The sequence below is a fragment of the Oncorhynchus tshawytscha genome, linkage group LG12, assembly GCF_018296145.1.
Source record: "Oncorhynchus tshawytscha isolate Ot180627B linkage group LG12, Otsh_v2.0, whole genome shotgun sequence".
NCBI lineage: Eukaryota > Metazoa > Chordata > Actinopteri > Salmoniformes > Salmonidae > Oncorhynchus > Oncorhynchus tshawytscha.
Window position 1 is genome coordinate 47396587 of NC_056440.1, and position 13334 is coordinate 47409920.

Consider the following 13334-nt stretch of genomic DNA (forward strand, 5'->3'; position numbering starts at 1 on the left):
CGGGTGTCGTGGTTGTTGAGTCAAACGCAGGAGACAGAGAGTGCAATGCTGTGCTCTTTAATTACACCAACAGGGTGCTCACAATAATAACGGCCCCAAACACGGGGAATGAAAAATGTACAACTGAAAAATGCACGACCAGGAACTAACACGTTCCTCTACTACAGAGCCGAAGGTTACAATGATTAATCCCGCACAACAAACAGGCGGGCCGGCTGTCTAAAGAAGCCCAACTAATCATCACAAACAGGTGCTACCAATAAACATACAAGGAGGGGGAGGAAAGACAATCAGCTAATGGCAGCTAATAGGCCGGTGACGACGACCGCCGAGGGCCACCCGACCGGGAAGGGAAACCACCCTCGGTCGGACTCGTGACACAAATCTACTAATTATATGCATATCCTAGCTTCTGGGCCTGAGTAACAGGCAGTTTACTTTGGGCACGCTTTTCATCCGGACGTGAAAATACTACCCCCTACCCAAGAGAAGTTAAAGAAGATGGTAGGTATCAACCATTTTGTTCTAGAAAAATAATGGTACTTCTGAAATGTCACAGATTGGAAGAGTTACCATTGCTTCATCAGATGTTCTCTTTCCTCCAAAGCCACCAGCCCCCACGATAAACAGTGAGTACTGGTTGTAGAACACCAACTCTTTCCCACTGTACATGTGGACTGTGGAGAAAGACAGCTATGTTGTCATAATGTTCAGAGTCAGCAATAATGAGAAATTATAAAGACCTTCCACGGGACAAGTAGAGAAAATATTATTTCAGCTTTTTCTGAAAGAATCTCTAGATTGCATGTATTTGATTAGCTTTGATTCTTAAATTCCACCGCTATTTGTTTAATTAATCCCACCGAGTCATTTCTCTGCTCATCTCATGCAACCCTGTGGAACATCAACCAAAAATAGTTATTCTCAATATATACCTCAACAGAAGCTCAAGACAATTTTTCACTCTAATTGTCAGGGAAAAGGAAGAGTAACACAACTAACCATCCAGGAGAATGACTGCTCCAGATCCTTTGTCTAACACATCTTGCGACTGCAGCCTGAAAGGTCAGATTTCCTGCAAATGCAGACAAAACTATTTCAAATCACAGGCTTTTGTCAGCAGAAAATTGTTGTGCTCAGAGATACTTAGAATCTGTATTGGGACATACCCAAGGTGGGTAATGGAAAAGCTCCAGCTACTGCTCTCCATGCAACAACTGTGAGACAGTGACAATATCAGAACGAACAAAGGTGAGTTCATCGATAATTACATAGTGGTTTCAGTTAGTATTTCCCATTCCGTTTCAAGCAATAGAACATTTTAAGCTATCAAAATGCATGATATACCCACTGAATGAACTGTGTGCAAACAGCAACACCATTAGTGCTATTCTGTGTGTTAAACCAATAGATGGTTGCCAATACTGTGTCGGGATGAGTGTTTCCTTGAGCTTTTGGTGAGGTCAAAGTTGAGTCCAGGCACGGAGCCCAGCCCTACATCATGGCCGCCTGGGAGGGGATGATACCGAAGGTAGGCAGACAGCTGAAGCCCTCGTGGCCCTCATACAGGAACTTGAGGTGTTCATCGTCCTTGGTGGACGGGCCCACTCCCAGGTCGTACAGGATGCACTGAGCTTAGGAGTAGCTGAAGGATGACTCTGGAAGCTTCTGTCCCACCGCCTCCATCTGAAGGGGAAGCACAGTATGAAGTGACATGAGTCGTGATGTTACTCATCATTGCCTTTCGACAGAACCAGACCCTGTAGGCCAGCTGGGGACACACTGACTGACATCTGCCAGAGAGAGTTTGACTTGGCCACTTGGCTTCAGAAAGACACTCCAAACAGACAAACATGTGTCTTTGAAGACATTGGTCTTTGGGAGACTTCCACCCCCATGCTGCTGCTGCACATCCAAGGGCAAGCCGAGGGAGAGAGAAGAGGGAATAATGATGAACACTTGCCATGTTCTCGTCTCTGCCTGACCCCCAAGGCGCACTGCACCGCTAGATACTATACTGTACTTTTCCCTTTGTTCAAAGATGGGGGGACTGGTGGTGGTGTAATTTACATTCCGTGTCATAGCAGCACAAGCCAATGTGTTTGTTCACTGGAAAGCTAGCTTGTTGTCTCTTTTCTCTCATTGGTTTGTGCCCTGATGCTCCTCTATCTTTGTTTACACTGCAGCATACTGTTTAGAACTTGAACCTTCTCCCATGAAATCAGTTTCAGTACAGTGCCTCAATGGTTACAACATCAAAAGAGTTCTGGCATTCACTGCAGGTGGAATATTATTCTGATATGTTTGATTTAAATCTACCTATTAATTTTCTACATTTTGCACTATTGTTTGAAAAAACGTATGTTGGTTTGAATTCAATGGCAATTATCAATAACATATCTGGCAGAGGCAAAAAATGGCGTAGGTGTTATGGGCTGTGTGAGTTTGTTACCACTGATGTTGGCAGGTTTGGTGGCATTGGTGAAGTCACAGATGTTGTCCCACTGGTGTCGCACTGCCTCAGGAGACATGCCCTGGTTCTTGTGCCTCACGATGTGGCCCTGGGAACGCTCCCATCGCACTACACACACACGCACATTTGTGGAAATTGAATATTGTAGAACAATGCAAATACTCCCAAAGGAGAATAATAAATTCTACATACATTTTCCAATCCAGCCAGCACCAACCTGAACAGGGAGAGAACATCAAAAGAATAATCAGTAAACATTCAGTGTAAGACAAAAGGCATAGTGAACATGTGATACATTTCTCTTACAAACCTCCAACAGGCCTCCATTTTCTTGACACTGCTCATGAGACAGCCATAGAACAAGGGGGAAATGTATTCGGCTTTCAAGGACTCCAAGAGATCTATGACAGAAAAAGTATAGTAGTTAGTTGCTAACGTTATGACATGACAGAGTATACAAATCATGATGATAAGCTAGCCCTTTGTTTTGATATCAAGCATTATGTTATTGAATCTGTCTCTTAAACTCTAGGGAAATCAGGGTTACTGACATATGGGACAATATCACACTCGACTTTCATACTGGGTATAACAGGACATCATGTGGCAGATACCAAGAAGAAAATCACAGATGCCAGTCTGCCAAGCAGAGGCATCAAAACAATCTACGACGCCTCAGTAAATGCTCAATCCACAAATCAACAAGGTCATTTTTCAGTGTATGATTGATTCATCTCTATTTACTCATTTTGTGCGTGCATTTGTTTGACAATAGCAGGTGACTTCAAGTATCACATTTACATGTCGAAATTAATTGTAACACATGTAATATTGCATAATTATGCAACAGATCAACTCAAATCATTGAGCCTCAATAAGATGACAGTAATGTGTGCTGCTCAGCTTGTGTTTAGAGCAGTTTCTCAGCGACTCCTCTGACCTGGGGGCATAACAGTCTCTGTGAGGCACGAGCCCGTGGTCGGGGTGATGGTGTTGTAATGGATATTGTGCTTTTGACCCTCGATGGCCAGGGTGTTGGCCAGTCCCAGCTTCGCCGCGCTGTAGTTCGCCTGCCCAAAATTGCCATAGATGCCAGCAGCCAATGATGTCATAACGATCCTGGGCATAGACAGGGCACCGTGAAATGTCAGTTTAATTCAGTGCGACAGTGTTGAATCAATGTGCCACCGCTGGTGCAGTCACGCAGCAATAACAAGAAAACACAGTATGACACAGCAACTGCAAAGAAATCAGACCGCTTCACTGCCTGCCAAAAGTCAACAACGATCACAAACAAAACATTTTTAGGGCCGTTTTGTCACTCATTCTTGGTGCCATCGCTGCAAATCAAAGGGGATCATAAGGATGGATTTTTCTTTATGAATACGTAAAGGAAGGGCCCAACTGTGCAAAAACTTGCAACAGATGTTCAAAGCTATGCTCTATAGGCAACCTTATTCCTGGAGTGCCGCAGGTACTGCTGGATTTTGTTCCAACTAAGCACCACATCAGGGGTGCGTTCAGTTTGCTTTAACAATTGCTACTCTACGGTACGGTTTGTACTGAACGACATGTTTTCCCAAAACGTTCTTGTACGATTTTGAAAGAAAACGGCGATACGTTTACACCATTCGCTGGGTGTGCCGAGTTGTGGCTTGAAGCAATGAGTGACGTATTTAAAGGGCAGCAGTGCATTTTGAACCCACAACCCAACCCCGTTATTCAACTGGTCCTTCAGTACAGCACCGTTTCCGATCAATTGAACGTTCTATTACGTTTTTATGTACTGAACAGAGCCCTGACCAACTGAGCCAATTGATCAATTCAGTGATTGCCTAAATTCAACACACCTGGTCTTCCAGGTCGGTTAAATCAAAAACATGACGTGTCTGCAGCACTCCAGGACCAGAATTACCTAGCCCTACTCTATACCCTGCACCTGTCATTGCCTATTTGCTTTCTGAAAAGAACCTTTTTTAATTTTTGTAATTTTTATTAGAATCCCAATTAGCTAATGACGTAACGCTAGCTAATCTTCCTGGGGTTAAGCACCAATTAACAAGACATTACAAACAACCATAAATCAAGACTTCAAACATTCAATAAGTAGACAATACAGACAATTAAAATACCTGACAGGAAACACATTTAACATTCAGTTGATGCTTTCTATTTCCTGTCCAGTCATATGGTCTATCGCATTAGATGTTCTTTTGTTTTTTTCTTGAAGGTGGATTTACTTTTTCCCTGGGAAATATGGATTGGTAAAGAGATCCATTCAGCTATGGTTTATATAAAACTGTAGATTTAAGGCAATTTGTCCTTGGCTTGGGTTGTCTTAGCTGCCCTGAATTTGCCTGTCTGGTTTGGTTGTAATGCGTGTTGCTAGTATGTACTAACTGGCTAATCAACCCATAGGCACTCGATTGAATAGGTGGCAGCAATATGGTGAGAATTCAAACCAAGCTATCAGAAGGCAAGATTAAGCAATTGCTATGTTGCTTATGCCTATCCCTACAGGAGTGCCTAGGGGGTCATTTGGATTTCAGCAGAGGATTCTGCTCTATTTCATTTTAAATAGGCAACATGGTGCTGGGTCTGACTCTTGACCTTTACTGTACAGTACATTACCTCCCAAACTTCTGGTTCTTCATGTGGTTCCAGGCAGTTCTAGTGATCATGAAGGAGCCTCTCAGGTGAACTCTATAGAGGAGGTCTGAAATACAGGGAATGAATGTTGCATTAAATCAAATTGTATTAGTCACATGCGCCGAACACAACAGGTGTAGACCTTACAGTGCAATGCGTACTTACGAGCTCCTAACCAACAATGCAGTTTAAAAAAAATACGGATAAGAATAATAAATAAAAGTAATGATCACTGTGGTGGTTATCCTGATCTAGGATCAGTTTTGCCTTTCAGATCCTAATGAATAAGGTGATATGGACAGGGGGACCTAAACATAGATCAGCACTCCTACTCTGAGACACTTTATGGATACAGGCCCTGGTCAATCTCATTACTACTTAGACCGCAACTATATTTGTCATTCAATTCTCTATTCTATTTGAAGCTACACTGTTGGTTAGGGTCTCGTAAGTAAGCATTTCACTGTGAGGTCTACACCTGTTGTATTCGGCGCATGTGACTAATAACATTTGATTTAGAACTTGTCAGAAATGGCCAGATCAACTAGCCCATGTAAGCTAAAGTTTTTAAAGTTTTTTTTAGCACCGTAGGTATTGTTGTAATTTCTTTGTCACTCAAATATCACATGAATACACATTAGACATGGAAAATGTCGCGCCCTGGCCTTAGTATTCTGTGTTTTCTTTATTATTGTGGTTAGGCCAGGGTGTGACATGGGTGATTATGTGTTCGTCTTGTCTAGGGGTTTTGTAGATTGATGGGGTTGTGTTCAGTGTAGTATTCTAGGTAAGTCTATGGTTGCCTAGAGTGGTTCTCAATCGGAGGCAGGTGTTTATCGTTGTCTCTGATTGGGAACCATATTTAGGCAGCCATATTCTTTGGGTATTTCGTGGGTGATTGTTCCTGTCTCTGTGTTTTGCACCAGTTAGGACTGATTTCGGTTTTCCACGGTTTCTTGTTTTGAATAAGCATATTGTTCATGTTATCATCTTTATTAAAGATGTTTATAAATAACCACGCTGCATTTTGGTCCTGGTTTAACACAAGAAAAATGTAACAGAAAAAGTGTATAGAACTGCAATTTGATTTAAAACTGCAACATTTTCTTTGCACCATGACAAAATGTGTAGAATTGCACGAAATACGCTTTAAACCTGCAAAATTCTCTCCCCCAACAAAAAGGGAGTGAACAGTTTGTGCCATGAACTGTACTTGTGCTCATAGAAATAGATGTGGCGCATGCTTGCACTCACAGGGGGAGGAGTGGGATGTTCCCCAATGCTGGAAGCGGGACCCAGAGTGAAAAAGTTTGGGAACCCCTGGTCTACAGTACAGTTCAATGAGGGTGAAAAAAAAACATAAGGAGGTGTAATTGGACACTGGAAGGATGGAATTTGAGACTGCATCAAGGCTCTGTAATACTGCCCTTAAACATGCAAACTGCCTACATAGCCATGAACTTAGCCTCAGATTCCAGGCCTCCAAACAGGATTCAGAAGGGTGGCCACACGAGACTACCTTGAACCATGTGTAAAATATCGAATGAAGGAAGATAACTAGGTCCAAACTACCCACCATAGTTAGCCACTGCTTTGCCTCCGTTGGCTTTTATCTCTTTATCCACTCTAACAGCAGCAGCGGAGCGCATCCTTCCCCCTTTAATATCTCTTCCAAGGTCATTAACCGTGTGTGGAGAAGACATTTTGAAATTGTGCCTGGTGTAATATTCTTACACTCAATAGTAAATTGCGACCGCGAATGTTGCTTATGCCTGGAACCCGGCGCTGACTTTAATAGAGTACCTTCAGAAAGCATTCACAACCCTTTACTTTTTCCACATTTTGTGTTAGTCTGAATTTAAAATGTATTAAATATACATTTTGAGTCACTGATCTTCACACAATACCCCATCATGTCAGAAGTGAAATTTGGTTTGTAGAACATTTTAGAAATGAATAACAAATTAAAAGCTTTAATGTCTTGATTCAATAAGTAACGGCATTGAGTTTCCTAAAAATCGAAACAAAACCGTAGAGACCCATTCGGCTTAGGTACTAAAATACAGGGAGAACAAGTACTGTTGCCATGTTGTGCAATGCCGTGTTCAAGCATGAACTCCACCTCACTTGCAGAGCTTCGCTCTCTTTTTAGGATTCACTCGATAGGCATGTTGTTTGATTAGGGCAGAGTCTGAAACGTCAATGTCATGCTTTGGTACATTTGTCTGAGTTGGCACATCTGAGAATAAACCCTGATATTCTAAAAGCAGTACAACAATGTTGCCTTTTTCTAACAGCACATAAAGTTGCCTGGGGCAGCTCTAGCAGGGCAGACATCTGACAAACTGACGTGTTGGAAAGGTGGCATCCTATGGCGGTGCTACATTGAAAGTCACTGAGCTCTTTAGTTCTACTGCCAATGTTTGTCAAATCAAATCAAATGTATTTATATAGCCCTTCTTACATCAGTTGATATCTCAAAGTGCTGTACAGAAACCCAGCCTAAAACCCCAAACAGCAAGCAATGCAGGTGTAGAATCACAGTGGCTAGGAAAAACTTCCTAGAAAGGCCAAAACCTAGGAAGAAACCTAGAGAGGAACCAGGCTATGAGGGGTGTCCAGTCCTCTTCTGGCTGTGCAGGGTGGAGATTATAACAGAACATGGCCAAGATGTTCAAATGTTCATAAATGACCAGCATGGTGAAATAATAGTAATCACAGTAGTTGTCAAGGGTGCACCAAGTCAGCACCTCAGGTGTAAATGTCAGTTTGCTTTTCATAGCCGATCATTAAGAGTATTTCTACCGCTCCTGCTGTCTCTAGAGAGTTGAAAACAGCCGGTCTGGGACAGGTATCATGTCCGGTGAACAGGTCAGGGTTCCATAGCCGCAGGCAGAACAGTTGAAACTGGAGCAGCAGCACGGCCAGGTGGACTGGGGACAGCAAGGAGTCATCATGCCAGGTAGTCCTGAGGCATGGTCCTAGGGCTCAGGTACTCCGAGAGAGAAAGAAAGAAAGAAAGAGAATTAGAGAGAGCATACTTAAATCCACACAGGACAAGACAGGAGAAGTACTACAGATGTAACAGACTGACCCTAGCCCCCTGACAAATAAACTACTGCAGCAAGAATAGTGGAGGCTGAGACAGGAGGGGTCAGGAGACACTGTGGCCCCATCCGATGATACCCCCGGACAGGGCCAAACAGGCAGGATATAACCTCACCCACATTGCCAAAGCACAGCCCCCACACCACTAAAGGGATATCTTCAACCACCAACTTACCATCCTGAGACAAGGCCGAGTATAGCCCACATATATCTCCGCCACGGCACAACCCAAGTGGGGGTGGCAACCCAGACAGGAAGATCACGCCAGTGACTCAACCCACTCAAATGTTGCACCGCTCCTAAGGACGGCATGAAAGAGCACCAGTAAGCCAGTGACTCAGCCCCTGTAATAGGGTTAGAGGCAGAGAATCCCAGCGGAGAGAGGGGAACCGGCCAGGCAGAGACATCAAGGGCGGTTCGTTGCTCCAGAGCCTTTCCGTTCACCTTCACACTCCTGGGACAGACTACACTCAATCATTTGACCCACTGAAGAGATGAGTCTTCAGTAAAGACTTTAAGGTTGAGACCGAGTCTGCGTCTCTCACATGGGTAGGCAGACCATTCCATAAAAATGGAGCTCTATAGGAGAAAGCCCTGCCTCCAGCTGTTTGCTTAGAAATTCTACGGACAATTAGGAGGCCTGCATCTTGTGACCGTAGCGTACGTGTAGGTATGTACGGCAGGACCAAATCAGAAGGATAGGTAGGAGCAAGCCCATGTAAATACTTTGTAGGTTAGCAGTAAAACCTTGAAATCAGCCCTTGCCTTAACAGGAAGCCAGTGTAGGGAGGCTAGCATTGGAGTAATATGATCACATTTTTTGGTTCTAGTCAGGATTCTAGCAGCCGTATTTAGCACTAAATGAAGTTTATTTAGTGCTTTATCCAGGTAGCCGGAAAGTACAGCATTGCAGTGGTCTAACCTAGAAGTAACAAAAGCATGGATTAATTTTTCTGCATAAAATTTGGACAGAAAGTTTCAGATGTTTGCAATGTTACATAGATGGAAAAAAGCTGTCCTTGAAACAGTCTTGATATGTTCGTCAAAAGAGAGATCAGGGCTCAAGTAACGCCGAGGTCCTTCACAGTTTTATTGTCAGATACAACAGAAGATCTTTGTTTCTTGGGACCTAGAACAAGCATCTCTGTTTTGTCCGAGTTTAAAAGTAGAAAGTAGAAATGGAGATTGCATTACTGTGTGCCCGATTTTATACACGATTTTATACTCCTGTCAGAAAAACATATTTTTCTCTTTCTTATTTTTCTGTTTCAACTTAGGCCACTGAGAGAAAATGTTCCCTTCCTCACGGCAGTAACGACAAACTGGCAGATATTTAAAAAACAGTTCAGTTTATCTTTGGGCAGTGTAGAAAAATATTGAATCCTCATAGTAGGAGGGGACTTTTCTGGATTGCTTTGCCATAAGGATGCAGATAGTAACTGGAACGGACTGCAACAAACACTCAAACTGGACAGTTTTATCTCAATATCTTCGGCAGGGTAGCCTAGTGGTTAGAGCGTTGGACTAGTAACTGAAAGGTTGCAAGTTCGAATCCCCGAGCTGACAAGGTACAAATCTGTCATTCTGCCCCTGAACAGGCAGTTAACTCACTGTTCCTAGGCTGTCATTGAAAATAAGAATTTGTTCTTAACTGACTTGCCTAGTAAAATTCAAAGAATCATGGAGTCATGGACACTCTTACTGACAGTTGTGGCTGCTTTGCGTGATGTATTGTTGTCTGTACATTCTTGCCCTTTCTGCTGTTGTCTGTGCCCAACAATGTTTGTACCCTGTTCTTGTGTTGCTACCATGTTGTTGTCATGTTGTGTTGATGCCATGCTATGATGTCGTCTTAGGTCTCTCTTTATGTAGTGTTGTCTCTCTTGTCGTGATGTGTGTTTTGTCCTATATTTATATTTAATTTATTTTTATTTTTATTCCCAGCCCCTGTCCCTCCAGGAGGCCTTTTGCCTTTTGGTAGGAAGTCATTGTAAATAAGAATTTGTTCTTAACTGACGTGCCTAGTTCAATAAAGTACCAGTCAAAACCTACTCATTCAAGGGATTTTCTTTATTTTTACTATATTGTAGAATAATAGTGAAGACATCAAAACTATGAAATAACACATATGGAATCATGTAGTAATCAAAAAAGTGTTCAAAAAAAATCCAAATATATTTTACATTTTAGATTCTTCAAATAGCCACCCTTTGATTTGATGACAGCTTTGCACACATTTGGCATTCTCTCAACCAGCTTCACCTGGAATGCTTTCCCAACAGTCTTAAATGAGTTCCCACATATGCTGAGCACTTGTTGGCTGCTTTTCCTTCACTCTGCAATCCAACTCATCCCAAACCATCTCAATTGGGATGAGGTCGGGTGATTGTGGAGGCCAGGTCATCTGATGCAGCACTCCATCACACTCCTTAGTCAAATAGCCCTTCCACAGCCTGGAGGTGTGTTGGGTCATTGTCCTGTTGAAAAACAAATTATAGTCCCACTAAGCACAAACTAGATGGGATGGCATATCGCTGCATTATGCTGTGGTAGCCGTGCTGGTTAAGTGTGCCTTGAATTCTAAATAAATCACAGACAGTGTCACCAGCAAAGCACCCCCACACCATCAAACCTCATCCTCCATGCTTCACAGTGACAACCACACATGGGGGGATCATCCGTTCACTTACTCTGCGTCTCACAAAGACACAGCATTTGTGAAACTCGGTGAAACATTTATTTGGGCTGCTATTTCGGAGGCTGGTAACTAATGAACTTATCCACTGCAGCAGAGGTAAGTCTGCGTCTTCTGTCAGTTTCATCATAGCGCTTGATGGTTTTTGTTACTGCACTTGAAGAAACTTTCAAAGTTCTTGACATTTTCCAGATTAACAGACCTTTATGTCTTAAAGTAATGATGGACTGCCATTTCTCTTCGCTTATTTGAGCTGTTTTTGCTATAATTTTGACTTGGTCTTTTACCAAATAGGGCTATCTTCTGTATAACACCCCTACCATTTCACAACATAACTGATTGGCTCAAACACATTAAGAAGGAAAGAAATTCCACAAATTTACTTAACAAGGCACACCTGTTCATTGAAATGCATTCCAGGTGACTACCTCATGAAGCTGGTTGAGAGAATGCCAAGAGTGTGCAAAGCTGTCATCAAGGCAAAGGGTGACTATTTGAAGAATCTCAGATATAACATATATTTTTGATTTTTTTTTACACTTTTTTGGTTAATACATGATTCCATATGTGTTATTTCATAGTTTTGATGTCTTCATTATTATTCTACATCGTAGAAAATAGTAAAAATATAGAAAAACTTTTAAATGAGTAAGTGTGTCCAAACTTTTGACTGGTACTGTATGTAAATATATAATGTATATATAATATACAATATATATTTCCTTAATGATTATTATTAAACCTTTTTATGCCTCTTGGTTTCCTCACAAGCCTGGGCACAGGGGCTTTAGCCCCGGTAAACACCTGCATTAATCCGGCCCTGAGGCTATAGATCATTTGATTGAGACCATACTAGGCACACTTGATATTAGCGCCCAGCAGAGAGTTAGGGATGAGGGGCAGCATCGGACACACATCGAGATATAATAAGCAACTAATTATCAAACACTGAGCAATAGGACATTTAATTGATTATAAGTGGCATGACCCTCCCCTGGACTAAATTCTTTAAAAAAACTAAACCCTAATGCTTTATGCTTCAGGAAAGGCTCAGGGGCAAATACTGTATGGTAAATCGTTTTCTTTAATAGGAAATACATCCTATGAAAATGGCTTGAAATAACTTATATGCTTTCTAAATATACTATAGTACAATTATAAAACAACTAACTATAAGATTTCACCTTCGTTATAACTGTAAAATACATAATTATATGTTCAGCGATGGAACAAAATGTACAGTGTTTACTTGGAGGAAAATGGGGAAGGGTCATACTTTTTAAATTTATTTCAGTCAAGGGTAGGGTTTAATATAGATATATATATATATATCTATCTATCTATCTATCTATCTATCTATCTATCTATCTATCTATCTATCTATCTATCTATCTATCTATCTATCTATCTATCTATCTATCTATCTATCTATCTATCTATCTATCTATCTATCTATCTATCTATCTATCTATCTATCTATCTATCTATCTATCTATCTCTTATCTAGACCAGAGGAGGGTCATGTAATTGATATTGCAATTTTGATATTTCTCAGTGTTTTAGAATTAGTGGTGCCCGATGCCGTCCCTCATCTCTGATTTTCAGCAGGGCGCGAAAATCAAGTGTGGCTATGGGCTATTTAGTGTGGTCTCAATCAAATGATCCATAGCCTATAGGCTATGAAGTGCATGCTCGGAGAAGCACGGAGCAAAGTTATATTTCTAAGATAGCTGCTGGAATGGTGTAAATTAAACTAGGCTGCATTATACACTGCAGTGGATATTGCAACTCTGAGCCCCGGCCTGCTGATCAAAACGTGTTTAATTGCCGCATACCCAATGTTGTGCTGAGTAGCCCTACCGTGGCAGTTCAGCAGGAGTCAAATAATTATTCCACACATTTTTGGGGATTATGCCTATTCCAAAAAAAACAATATCTTGCCTTGGACTAGCCTATATCCTATGTTTTATTCCATTTGAGAAGGAGAGCGCAAAGATGAAAACAAGTCAACTTTGATAGCTTGCTACTACTATAGTATATTTGAATAAAAACTATATGTTTCTTGCCCATTTATATATTCAGAGAGTTATTGACTTCACAATAAGCCAGATTTGAGTAACTTATTTTGTGGTGCTGAAATTTGAAGCATCAGCCGTGGAACAATCAATCAGAAATGGAAAGCTCATGGTGCTGAAAGTAGGCAAATTGGAGTAGCCTAGGCATAATTCATTTCAACCTTCATTTAAATGAGACTTTACTAACAACGAACAAGAGGGCTTTGTGTTGAGGCGTATTTATTCCTAAGAAATAAGAGATAAGGCCTACCTGTTTGACAGACGGAATTAGGATATAGGCTGCTAGATCCATAGATTTTCCGGCCAATTCCTCCACCTACCATGCACTCTTTAA

At 41.6% G+C, this 13334-nt stretch overlaps 1 pseudogene; it reads right to left on the reverse strand.

The window, feature by feature from the left end:
- Window positions 1–397: 397 nt before the first annotated feature.
- LOC112264155 lies at window positions 398–6771 on the reverse strand (annotated as a pseudogene).
- Between the last annotated feature and the right edge of the window lie 6563 nt (window positions 6772–13334).